Raw genomic sequence first — 14,817 nt, 5'->3', positions numbered from 1 at the left:
TAAAAAGCTATGTTATGTAGCCTATATTAAGTTATTAAAATGTTCCAGAAATTTATAGAAGTTTCCAAAATATTTCCAGAAGAAACAGGTACTTATTAATCTACCAACTCCTGTAGGATGTGCCGAAAGGGATTTATATGCTTGTAAACTCTATATAACGACACTTAACGGACTGAGCATTTTTCGGCGTTATAGAGAGAGGTCGTTGAATGGAGAGAAATAAAATATATCATTTTACTATTCTATAATAATATGTATTTACTAACATAGTACACATTTTACACACGAAAATTAATATTTATACAAATAACAACACTTATTGCGTATAGTCTGTTATTATTTCTTTGTTTTTCCATATTGTAGACACGGTAGAGCGGCTAAATCAAAAGCGTCTTCCAACATCACTGATCTTTTCTCCCGCCTCTATTGAGCGTATTAATAAAACGTTTTCGACAATACACAAAGATTTTCGTTTACTCGCCATGTTTACAGTTTGAAAGTCTGTAAGCAACTGCGATAATGATAACGTGTAACAACTTGACAAAAATTTAGTGACTGAGGTAAACATGTGCAAGTTCATCATACAAAAACAGACAAAACTTCTTAGAATCTCCGGTACCGTCAGTCGAAGTAAACACTTGCTAGATAATACAACAACTAAACAGCAAACAGAAGAACGTACACAGATGCAGTTCTTATCAACTTCGGCAACTTTAGAAGGTACTGCTTAATGATTTATAATGTTGTATTGTTGTCGTTAAATAGAGTGAGCGTGACGCTATATACAGTGTATGATTGTATAGAAAACAAGGTAAAGCAACCGAATCAAGCAATTTCGACGTTTTAAGGAGTTTGTCGTTAAATCGAGTGACGTTATAAAGAGTTTACACTGTCTATATATGTATATGTATATGTATATACTGTAGATGTGCTAGTAAACACAATGATTTAAAATATTTTCTTGCAAAGTCATATTTAATTCCATACAAAAATCCAACAAAAAATCATATAATACTATAGTTTTATTAATACGCTTAATAAAAAAAAAATACATATCTATTCATATTTTCTATGTAAATATTATGTGTGAATTAGCCTGTCCGTGCGAATCAAGTAACGGGTACAGCAGTACTGAAGGAAAGTCAACTGGACGTGGTACACGGTGTTACAGTGTAAAACTGTCCCTTACTCTCACCTAACAACCAGCTATTCACGCCTCTGAACGCACGCGCCGCGCGGTGCACAGCCTACATAGTGGTTTGCGCTTATTCATCACCGAGCTCATTTACTGGGCCTTGGAAAAACTACCCGGTCCGTTACTACGCTATCTCTCTCTCTCTCTTATTCTCTCTCTCTCTTATTCTCTCTCTTCTCTCTCTCCCTCCCTCTCCCCCAACACCGAATTATTGGAGCGAACGACAGCAAGTCCCTTCGGAAAAGACGCCACTGTGATGGAAATTACAGACGGGTAAGCAGTCCGCAAGTCCAATTTCTTGCCTTACTATTCACATAGCCCGAGTCAGACATACGAATGTTCCTTTTTTTTTCTACCTCGAATGTACAACTTTTTTTTTAAGTTCTATTTTTTTTGGCGCGTTATGCGTAATTCACGCGCAGGATGAAAAAACTATATACTACAAATTAAAACTATGTTTGTGCTTTTAAATCATATATTTGAGTGATATGGAGTATTGGTCCATACAATTAAAAAAACCATTTATGTATTGTGAATATTAGTTATAGAAATTGTGTTTATAAACTTTTTCAAGTGTATTTATATAAGTGAGGCTATGTTTCCGTATGTATAATTACATCAGGTTGCTTGTAAGCTTCCATTTTCGCTGACAGGGTGTGTCTGTGGAAGGGGTTAGTAGTTTCCTGGCCGTTTTATATGGTAATGGTTGTGAGGTTATGTTACCTTGCATTATAAAATATTAACTTATTATTTCCAAAAATATTTATAATTAATAAATCAGAATAAACATTCAGCATATTTATTTTAATTATTAAAATACAACTCGATTATTTTACTAAATTAAATAAATATTATTCTACACGTTGTTATATTAATATGGACTAATGTGGATTTATGTAATATTTTTAATTGGATTGAATTGATAGGCCTAATTTACCAACCGTATTTATAATTTCACTCATGTCCTTTGATTATATTCCTTCTATTAACTATTAACATGTAGAATACCTAAATGTTAATTTTTTTTTTTCAATTCAAGTAAGTATAACATCTAACGCGCGTACATAAGCGCACGCACTCATTTTTTTCTTTACAGATGATAGGGTACGCGCAACAAAAATTGCCACACTCAGAAGTGAGAAAATTGTTGGATGGGAGGGTAAACTGATAAACCGCACTGGTAAACATTTACGCCTAAACGGTACCAAGTTCAATTTTCTTTGAACATGAATCCACAAAAACAAAATCTGTTAATTACCAAATTTTATTTTTCTAAGCATAGTTGTACAGTTTCCTACATCCCTTTTGTACCTGAAGGATAGGAAGTAATCAATGCTCCGAACCTGGATTGTAAAACCACTTAAATAGCATCAAAATTTTAGAAATATTTATTGATTTCAATGAGTGCAAAACCTCCACGGTAAAGAATTGTTAACTAAAGAAGAGCCGAGATTAATTTATTGACAATTCGAAGACTGGTTTGAACTACTGCAATAACAATGTTATTTCTTCACAAGTGTTATTTACCCTGTTTATACAGAACAACCAGATTTCGGGAGCTGAAATACGGTGTAGTTTTTACGAAGAGACAGTTATATGGAACTACGAAAAATCTCCGCTGAAAGGTCCGTCAATTTACTGTAATTTCTAACGTTTAGTACTACGCCCCCCACACAGCGCTGCATTTTCCCTTCTTGGTGGAAATTACAAATAGTTTGCCTGAAACTCAATTTTTCATTCTTAAACCCCGCTGAAGACACGGGCACTAACGAATAAAGATCAATTTGAACACGTAATTGCATGTGCTTCAAATATTTGTGCACCCCTACAAATTTTCTACAATTCAATCAGTAAAACATAACTTACTCTCTTTTCACACCTTTAAAACACAAAATCCGGAAAACTAAAAAAAAAAGCAATCATAGGTACAATATATGCTTAAAGTTCTTTCTTTATTTCTAACCCTTGGATCGAGTTGATTTGGGGAAATATGCATTTATTTTCTTTAAACCAAACTTAATCTGTTTACTGCCCTTAGGGGCGGAATATTGCAAATAAGTTAAATAATAATCGAATAGTTTTTTACCAATAATTTACATCTGTTTTAGTTTCTAACTTTCATCTAATTGAATTAGAAGTGTTAGTTTTTTTAATCATTTCTCTTTTACCAACCTTGGGGTTTGAATTTCGCAAACTGGTAAAAATGTGATTGGTAATTTTAAATAAAATAATACTTACACGTTTTCAACCCTTAGAGGTTGTATTTTGTAAAATGGTACAATTTAGATTGTTAGATTTTGTATGTTTATTATTGGTACCAAAAATTATATTTATCACCCTTAAATAAATTCAGAGATAAGTATAATTATTAATCTCAAAACCATACATATTATATTTTACACTTTAGGGGTTGAATTTCTCAAAAAAAAATATGTTGCTAAATATCTCCCCCCATTGGCTGAGATTTAAAGTGTGAAAAAACTATTTTCTTTTTAAATAATAATAAAAAAAATTCATTATATAGATTACTCACTCGTAAAAAAAAAAGACATATAATGATGTTACTCGACGTGATTCTTCACAGAATCCTGACTGCGGGCCTGGACTCGTGCAGGCGCAAACGGGTCGGCGCTCGCCGGCAAGATGGCGCGAAATAGACTTGAAAAAAAAATTACAATATCCCCTTGGCTTTGGAACTGATTTTTGACAAGGAATTTTATAAAAAAAAATATTACTGCCCAGCTCGTTAAAATTCATTTATCAGTTAATACTAAATAAGTTTCCTTTTGGTTTTATGAACTTCGGTTCGCGCCCCCGTCACAGATGGCAGCACCATGGTTACACTTTTCCGTCTCATGCGACTTCCGTCCCATTCGTTAAATTTCTCCTTCCAAATGCCGTATACCGAGAGTAGAGATGTAACACGTCTAAACATTTGATAGTTTGTGAGGATTAGATACAAACAAATTTCTAACTAGAGATCTGTTTTATTTATTTTGTCCACTTTGCAAAAATAGGTGAGGGATGGCATCAGCCCTTTCCTGGAAACTTAAGAAAACTCTCGACTTAGAAACACACCGCGAATGATTATTTTTTTCCTACGTTACGCCAGTTCTACGTTATAACTGTTCTAGTTTGTGACTTTACTAAAACGGAGTTTGAATGATTCTTACAAACAGAGAATGTTGATTATAAAAAAAAAAATTTCATGGACTTGAGTCCTATGTATTTACGTTCTGTCGACAATTATTGAGTTTTTTCTATGACATGCGGTGTAAACCTGAATGATATTGCTATTGTAATTATTTTTGGGTCCACTTCAGTGTAAATTTAAGAGAAACGCAGGGGTAAAAGTGAATGAATAAATGTATTATTGTGGCATTAAGGGCCTGGCCTACCCGAAAAACGACGTGGTTTTAAAACTGCTCAAGATATCAGAGTGGCGGATGTTTACAAAAAGCATTTAAGCATACCCTGTGGGCGGATGAGTAGTTCTGTTTACGTATATTAATTTCGAGCGAATTTTTATGAGAGTAAAAACGGCTAAAATGCGTGTTTTTTAAAAATATTTTTTTAAGCATGAAACATAAGTACGTTACAGATTCTTGAAAACACCCAAGGGACTAGTATTACACCTTTATCTTCACTTCTCCACCATATAATGTTATGGCTACTGCTCAAATACCACAGTTGTATGCACGACGTGAAGACCGCGCGCCAGCTCAGAGGCGACACCGCGCTAGAAGCACCGGCGAGCTTCGAAGCTCATCAGCCCGCCTCGCCGACACAAGTTGAACCCCTGTTGACGAGACGAGAAACTGAGGATTGACAGGAACGCACTGAGCTTTCGTATATACGGCCAGTCATCTCGTAATATAGCGTCTAACCCCCCCCCCCCCCTCCTCCCAAACCCGTATCCTAACAGCTGGCTTGATTGTGTGCCTTCGGTGTGTCCGGCGTAATGGAAAAATATTTTATTTATTTATTTTGAGAAATTATAATAGGATGCAGTGTTGTTGCGGAGATGTGCGTCCCCCCCCCCCCCCCCCCCCGTCACCCCAAAACATAACGCCTGGGAACAAAACCATTCGTCCAGGGGTACCAGCCCCAACCCGACTCCGGATCCAAGGGCATACCCTGGCCCGCGGGGGTCCGTGTGTTTGGGGAGCGGCCCAAGAGGAATAGACGCGGTGATGCATTATGCATGAAGGCGAGTCGTCGGTCGTCCAATCATGTTTGGCGAGGAGGGTTAAGAGAAGCGGTCCGGCGGGGGGAGGGGAATGGGGTGGGAACACAGGTTGCGAGTGTTGGAGGCGCGCGGACAGAGAGAGAGCTTCGGTGATGGTTTACGCGTTAATTGCCCCCCCCCCCCCTTCCACGAGAGAATTGCGAAAAGGGAGGAGTTTGGGTGCAGCCACGGCCCGGGGATCGTTAACGAAGATATTACTTGGTCGATGGTTGGAGGAAGGGGTGAGAAGGGGGGTGGGGTGAGGTAGCTACTCCAACGGCTAAGAAGTAAACATTGTGATACACGGTAGTCCGGCTAACTCCGGCGCTGGCGGGCTCGATACACGATCAACAGCGGTCCAGCACGATATAGCGTGATCGTCGCGCCCACAAGAAACCTGCCCAAGGTCAGCTCAGCTTCGTCCTTTTCTCCCCCCCCCCCCCCTTCCTTCCTTCGATTTCTGCGTTGAAAACAAAAAAAAATTGAAAGAAAAAAAATAACACCACGCCTGATCATCTCGGTAGATACAAGCTGTTACGCGGCCTAATAACTTCATAACGATAACTCTCGGATGCAAATTCGTCGCTCGTCTGGTTTTTTTTTTTGTTGCTTCGTTCGTAAAATGAAGAAGTTTATTACGATCAGACGAAGGAGAAAACTGTACGTCAAACACGTCACGTACTCACAAAAGAAAAAAAAAAACTTAAGTTAAAAATTTATTTCGCACACACTAAAATTCTGGACTTAATGGGGAAATACTTTACAATGGAACCATAACCCTCAGAGTTCTGCTGTCAAATCTGTGGAATTCACCGGGTCTCAATGTATTGGGGTTTTGATGAAAATATGTTGCGTATTCCCAAGCATCGGAAATCACTGCAAAATTAGTAGGATTTCACTTAATCAATCTGGATCCATTTGATTAAGTGAAATCCTACTAATTTTGCAGTGATTTCCGATGCTTGGGGCTACGCAACATATGTTCATATATATCTTATATATAAAATTCTCGTGTCACAGTTTTCGTTGCCATACTCCTCCGAAACGGCTTGACCGATTTTGATGAAATTTTGTATGCATATTCAGTAGGTCTGAGAATCGGCTACTATCTATTTTTCATACCCCTAAGTGATAAGGGTTGTCCACCCCAAACATTTTTTTTTTAATTTTTGGACAAAATGTTTTATTTAATTTTTTTATAATGTGGCATTAAAAATACATACAACCCTAGATTTTCACCCTTCTATCACCAACCCCTAATTTTTAACAGAATTTTATTTTTTTCAACCCCGGTAGATAGCTTATCAATTAACACTTGATCAACCTTCCCCGCCTACAGCGAGCTCATAACCTGGATTAACAAATAGACCACATATTAATATGAAATTCCATCCTTAAGGGAGTGAATAAGTGTTAATTTCATTTTATAACAGAAAAAATCATAGGTCATAGACATACAAATAGTGAGTGTCATTTCTTTATGTCTGCCACACGATCATACACATAGTAAGGTCTGGCAAATTCATATTTTTCTCCTTGGTGAGACCAGCCCGCTTAGTGGGCTCGCAGCGGCTAGCAAAATAAAGGCGCTCATAACAGTTTTGTTCTTAACTTGGTCAATAGATAGAGTTAGTTGCATTGAATTTTAAACGCACCATCGTTTGATGCGTTTGTCATGTCTTTAATTTTGGTTTTTGTGCCGTATGCGTTCCTATACCATTCATCCTATTGCGATGAAATTTTGGTGCGCTGTTATGCGCTTGCCCGTGAAGGTTTCCAGACGGTATAACTATTTTGCAATAGTTGGAGCACAAATCGTTTCAAAAAAATGTGTTTATTTCATATTATATAGCGGCACTTAGTCTGTTTTTGTTGTGTAAGTGCGCACGCATGACACAATTTATTTAAATATAAAAGAGAGACAGAGATAGAGTGATATATATAAAGTGTGATAGATATGGAGAGATAAGTTGAGATAGAGCGAGGTATAGAGAATAAAGATAAAGAGATATACCTATAGATGTATAGAGCTATAGAGACTTATATATAGAAGATATAGAGATAGTGGGAATTATATATATAGATATAAAGAGATAAATTGAGATAGAGAGAGAGATTGATAGATGATTTGTATATATGGAACTACTTCAAACATATTACAACACAAAACTGAACGAGGCATTGCAATGCATGCCGAGCATTAGCTAGATAATGGAATATTTTCAATATTAATAATCTCTTATTTTTAAGCTTTTTTCTATAGTGCTTTATAGTCTCTTGACTACATACAGACCACCAATTTTTAGATATATACAGGTAAATAACTATACACTGGCAGAACGTCTGTCGGGATCTGAAAGTGATATAAATTATTTTGCACGCTTGACAGTCAAATTAAGAAGACAATTACTAACTACATCTGATTTCGAAAAAGGTACCCTTCACCCTGTGTTCAGCCCGGGCAACGCCGGGTACTACAGCTAGAAATTCCCTAGAAATAATTTATATGGCAAAACAACGTTTGCCGGGTCAGCTAGTATATATATATATATATATATATATATATATATATATATATATATAGGTATATATATATATATATATATATATATATATATATATATATTGGAGCGGTTTTCACCAAGTTAGACGTAACATTGTAGCAAAAATTATAGAATGTTCATTTGCATGTTCATTTTTGCTGATTTTCACGATTTGAAGAATTAACCTTACTTATACCTATAAGTGAGCTGCTTACATGGCGTGCAAAATTGCAAACAAAAACAAAAAACCCTTAAGAAACTACACTAGATGTGGAAAGAGGAGGTGGTTTGATACAATTTGTATGCACCATTAATTATTTGTTTAACATAGACCTACTAAATATTTTGTAGTGAAACAAAGTTGTCGAGAAGTGTCCATATAGTGTCTCATCAGTTACAAAAAAAACATATTACAAGTAATTGATCTATTGAGATAAAAAAATATTATATTTTCATAATAAAAATATTCGGTAAGAATAGACATATTTCTTTATAGGCACAAATTTGTTATTTAGATGAATTAAGCCTATACCTTAATTAAAAGAATGTTTTCTTACGGAAAGAGAGCATTTCGTTAAAATTGAATTCGATAATAATTTTGATAACATATAGCATCTTAAAATCATAATTTTCGGGTTGATATTTTCATTTTTTACTTTCGCAACATGAAATATAGCGAGGCACGTTTTAAATTGTGATATAATGTTTAAAATAACTGTGGGACAAGCATTCACAAAAATATTATAAACACAGATTTTAAAAACTATTTTCTTGTTATTAAGCTACATTATTCCAGATGGATGTAGGAATGTTTATAAAAAAATGATTCCTGTCGATAAAGCAATATACGTAACTAAAACTGGAGAGAAACGATTAAATTAGCTGCTTTTTTGCTTGACGCTGATTTAACAGTTACAGATACAATAAAATAACTATTTCACGCTGTAACTGCCATGCGAGCAGAAGCGTGGTGGATATTACTGAAAGTATCTTTGTTATCACATCAATGTAATATTGTTTAAATAAATTTGAATTTGAATGTCGGATGTAAAAAAAAATACATATATAATCGAGTCTTTCAGTACTCGCCAGAAATGTGCAACATCTAACCTCGGTAACGAGCAAATTCGTGTGTTCTCATGTTGCAAATACACTTATAACTTAAAACTCAGACACGTAGAATTCTTCAAAATAATTCCGAGCGTGATAAATATATACGCAAATTGTGTTTTAACTACATTCCTTGACGTGAATCACACTTAGTTTCTTCACCCGCCGCTAGAACTTATTGCCTGAGCAACTGCGACGAATATTGAATCATCTGATTAGTAGGCCGAAAGTTTAAACTAAATAATCAAACTGCTCGGGAAAAAGCAAAAAAAAAAAAAAAATAATTAAAAAAAGACTTAACTCCGGTTTTGGATCTGATTTACAAGGAATTTTACTAAAATACTGCACATCTAGTTAAAAATTCACTAAACAATTAATACTATAAATTTTCCCTTTATCTTTTTAAAATTCGGATTCGCGCCATCCACCACAGATGGCAGCACCGTGGTCACACATTTCCGTTCTACAAGACTTCCGTTCCAGTCACGAAATAACTCCTACCAAATACCGTTTACCGAGGGCTAAGATGTTACTCATGAAAAAATGTGTAGCCTATGTGGAGTCCACGCGCGGCAGAAGTGAATCTTCTTTCTTATTATATTATTAGACATAGGAAACCTTAATTATCTTTGGCTGAGGTCTCAATTAAAAAACTATATATATTTTCGAGTATGCGAGAGCTAATTTATGCTTTTTTTTTGGCAAGTATGCGAGTTTGAAAGTATGCAAGTATGGAAGTATGCAAGTGTGCAAGTGTGCAAGTATGCTGCGTCATTTTTACCTCTCCCCTACCGACTCCTCCTAGACTGGTTCCCCCACCACGTACCTAACTATTCCCCTCGTGCGATAGAATTTTCATAGCTCACGAAAATTGTAGCCCCCTCAGCAAAAAAGTTTCACCTCAAAAAAAATATTCGGATCTTGACTTTAATTTAGATATCTGTTTTTTGATAGTGGATCTTAAAAGAAAACAGGTCCTGTTAAAAATTCTTTATCCACCCGTACGAGGCCGGGTACAATAGCTAGCCAGGAATGTAAGAGGACATTCAAGGACACCAGAAAACTGGTTTACATAGATACCTATAACATTCGAAGAGAAAGTTACAAGGGAGTGTTTCATAAATGGTTTTACTTGCTTGTTTGGCTCGTTATTCACTCCAGTCGAAACTCTATTCTGAATACTAAACAGTTCCGCTGCTGGAAATTGATGTCTGGAGGAAGTTGAAATATTACCAATGATTCTATATTTTTGTTGGATAACACGATAATAACATACGGTTAGTTTTTTATACTAAGTATTTATTCATTGGTTATAAATAATTACGAACAAACGCATTAAGAAAATGTACATATACCTATGTAAAAACTATAAACACATTGATGATAGAAAATGACAATATTTATCAACAAAGTGTTACAAAAAATTACTGAATGAACATAATTTCTCTTCGACATAGAAATAAATAATTAAAAATTATGACGGGTGATGATATGAGGACAGAGCAGTGACGGGATGAATGAGTGAGAGAAACGGGAGTACCCCGAGAAAACCCACTGGCTGACGGCAACGTCCACCAGGTTTATTCATTTGCGATTGAAACCCGTGTCTCCTTGTTGGGAGAGCGATTGATCGAATCACACAACAACCTTTTTTTAAATTTTAATTTCAGCAGTTGCCAGAATATATATATATTTATTTTTCCAAAAAAAAATTTTGAATATTGAAAACATACTTTCTGATCTCTAAATCGTATGAGACAGAGTTATAACTTATTAAAAAAAAAGTACTGTTCTTTCTTTTACCGTTAGTTTTTTTGGGGGAACTTGTTACCAACACATTTTTTTTTTGTAAAGGTATTTTTTTTACTATGCATGAAGTCAAAATTTAAACATGATCCTTTGAAATGATTGTGTTTATGTATGTGTTGTGTGTTTGTGTATACTTATATATAGCTCAGATTTTAATGGTGGGTTTTCTGAAAGAGTTTTTAATGAACTGAATAACGGGTGAAGATACCAAAGTTAAGAATTTTTTTTTAAAAATAAACGGTCAACGGTCATCTTATTTTTATTTATGCCAAGCGTGAGAGAAGCATAACATCCGATAGTTATTTTACTACAAAGGGCGAACGCCAAGAAAAAGAAAAAAGGAAAAAAAATAGACAAAGTTTTATATTACATTTAGACGTCCCGCTGTCTGGCCGGATGGGTCAGGTCATGGCGCGATGCGATGAGGACAGGGTGAGAGGGAACGTGAGAACAAAAGGAAACGAGAAGAGAAGACGAGTTGGCTGGGGAATGAGGGTAGGGGTGCCGAGAATGATTTAGGAACATGTTTTTTTAAACAACAAGAAATAGAAATGAACCTGCTAGACCATGGAGGTTGGACTAGCGTTGGTTTCGAAAGCGCTGCTCCAGACGAGATGGATGTTGCATTGTACTCTGGAGGCAACCTGCTACGAGAACGTTTTGTTGGTTCTCTAAAGCATTACGAACGTGGCGCTATCTTTCAGGTATTTTTAAAACTGAATGTTGCAGTCTAATGCATCCCGGCGTTAGACTGTTTACGACAGGGAATTTTTTATTATAATACTGCCCATCTTGTTAAAATTAACTAAACAATTATAACTATAAAGTTTCCGCTCACTCTAGAAGTTATACTCCTCTTAAATTACTAAAATATTAACCTGAAACATTATAACACACGTATTATAATACTAAGTATATGTTTGTATTTTTTTGTTTTAAAAAACTGAAATCAGTCTGTAAATAATTACTACAAATACTCATTATTGATCTAAATCATCATTATTATAATACAATATTATTATGTTATTTAGAAAAGTTAAAAAAAAATTCCCTTTCCGTTTAGGCTTAGGTAGATGTACTCATTTGAACTAACCTTTAGAAAAGTTACTCACTGCCCGAAACTGCATATAGGGCAACGGGGAAAAAAAATTACCCGGGTAAGAACTTGTGTTTCTGAAAAAAATAAAACAATATGTTTCCGACATTCAAAATAATTGTTTATGACGTGGGGTTGTCATGCGTGCATTACTACAAGGACGCTGCGCGAATGCGCTACGTGTCCAGCTAATGGTCGGCGCCGTGTTTGCGGAACACCCCAAACAGTGGGTCAAGCATTGTCACTAATACGTAGTAGTATTTTGAATTCATTATTTTTTTATTGTTGTTGGTTTTAATATAGTCATTTCGAATCCATCCTTTGTTAATCAGAAGTATGCAGGTATTATGCTTGATCCAATATTTGTTCTGAATAAATTAATTAGTGTATTAATAATTCTTGTAGGCGGATCAGAAATTGAAAATAAATGTATTATCATCTTCTGGATTTTTTTAATTCTTTAATTTTGATTTTATTTATTGTTTAATTAAAATACTTTATTGTAATATATATTATTTTAATAATAATGATCCATATTTTAGATGTTATTTGTGGAATAAGAAAACATAAAGATTCTAATTATTTAGTATGACATACTAATGTTACGTGATTAATAAATGTTCTCGTCAATAATAGTTGATAATTACTACATAATGGTTTAAAGACCACTATACTTGCTTTCAGTCATTTGGTTCATCAACAGATTCAAAAGACTGTATTTTATGGCAGTGACTGTGTTACAACGGGAATTTTATATTGCACTTATTAATCAGACGTGGTCAAGCACTGTTCCCGTTAGTTTTGTTTGTTGCAATGGCGCGATGGTGAGGCAGAAATTAACTTCAACTAAGTCACAAAATGCCGTCTCCTGACAATTACTAACTCCATGGCTCTATAGTTTAAACTTGAAAAACAAAAAACAAAAAAAAACACTGTGTTTTTATTGTAATCCCTTGAATGGTGGGTTATAAGACTTACCTATGCAATAAATTAGGCCTATATATAATAAATTGTATTCAGGGCTAGGGTGGAAAGACATTACTATGCCTTAAGAATAACATGGATGGAATAATTTTAATTCAAAACAAATTTATGAAAGGAACTGTAAGTACTGAAAGATTTTTTGGGATATTCTTATTATATTTATACCTCTATATGATAAGTATTTCATGATATCACGGTGGCCAAGCGTGTAAAGGAGCATGTTCATCCTTACTAATATTATAAATGCGAAAGTAACTCTGTCTGTCTGTCTGTCTGTCTGTCGCGCTTTCACGCCAAAACTACTGAACCGATTTAAATGAAATTTGGTACACAGATAGTCTAAATGAAAAATTTATACATATAGGTACACTCCGGATAACAAAATGAAAAATGTTGATTATAAACAGTTGTTGTAAATAGAAGTATTGTAGTTAGAATACTTATATTTACAATAAAAAATTTGTACCATTTATATTTTAAAGTTTATCATTTTATTCCAACTCCCACACAATCTCATATACTCCCGAGCGAAGCCGGGTACCCCAGCTAGTAATAATATAAAGCAACTAATTTCACATGTAATTATTACTAAGGCAATTAATTACAGTTAGTATGTAACTTATAAGATCAGACTTGATTTTATATGGATTTCTTTCGCCAGTAATTATTTCAGAGTAACTGTTCATCGATATCAATATTTAATTAAATATTAACCTCTCTGACTTAGGAATGATTCGATAGTCGACGTAGCTGCTCCGGCAACGAATTATAGCGGCGGGTGCGGAAACTACGTTGTGATTCGCGTCCAAAATGTAGTTGAAAACACAATTTGTGTATAATTTATCATGCTCGGCATTATTTCAAAGAATACTATGTTAAATTTCCTGTTAGAGTTTCGTATTATAAGTGTATTTTCAACATGAAAACACATGGTCTTGTATTTATCACATGTAAGAGTCGAGTGCTGTTCAAACTGTTTGCAAACGCGCGGACTAAGATGATGAAGCAATCACACGGCTTATAAGGGTCATTATCTGAAGATGCGCAGATTTCACTTCCTAAAATATCAACAATAAAAGGTCATAATTTCGAGCTGTGAAAATTCATACCTACTTAGTGGCATAGTACCTCCACTTCCCACGAAGTCGCTACGCAGGAGTACCTTTAATTATGGAGAAAAAATGGCGAGAATAATGTTAAAATTAGGGAGAATAGGATTAGTGAGGGAGTAAAAAAGGTGTTATTGAGGAAGTGAAAGATAGGCGAGGGAGTGAAAACATGCTTTTTGGGAACTTAAGGTAATTATTCTTAAAGAAAAAATCTTCACAACTAAAAACAAATTAATATTATTGTGAAGCAAAAAACCATAAGTGTATAGATGAATAACATGGGCATAACCGCCCAATAATTAAATCTAATAATCAAAATGCCACATAAAGCAAAAATCAAGAAATTGTGAAACTGTATTTCAAGTCATAGAAAAAATAATTGCAACTATCTTCCACAACTATTCAGGTATTAGAGTGGGAAAGTAAGACAGTCCATTTTTAGTATTTGAATAGGCTTCTAATGTAGAAGGTGTTGAATTTTCATCTAAACTTGAGTGCTTGATTTTGTTGTAATTGACAGCCAGGTAGGTATTTGGGTGGTTGAATCCCCAAGGGCTTCCGATGCTTTTGATAAGTTGTCTGTGAACAAAAATAATGCAAAGAGTGACAAATGCACTTAACTGAACTCTGCAGATCATAAATTCCAAGATAGGTACTTGTCATGCCCAAAAATTTAGAGTGCTGTTCATACCTGGACAGACAATCCATTGGAATGGGGTTTATCTTCATTTGGGCTCAATGAT

The sequence above is a fragment of the Bacillus rossius genome, chromosome 1 (genome assembly GCF_032445375.1).
Source record: "Bacillus rossius redtenbacheri isolate Brsri chromosome 1, Brsri_v3, whole genome shotgun sequence".
NCBI classification, from domain to species: domain Eukaryota; kingdom Metazoa; phylum Arthropoda; class Insecta; order Phasmatodea; family Bacillidae; genus Bacillus; species Bacillus rossius.
Note: the sequence above shows the minus strand (reverse complement) of the source record.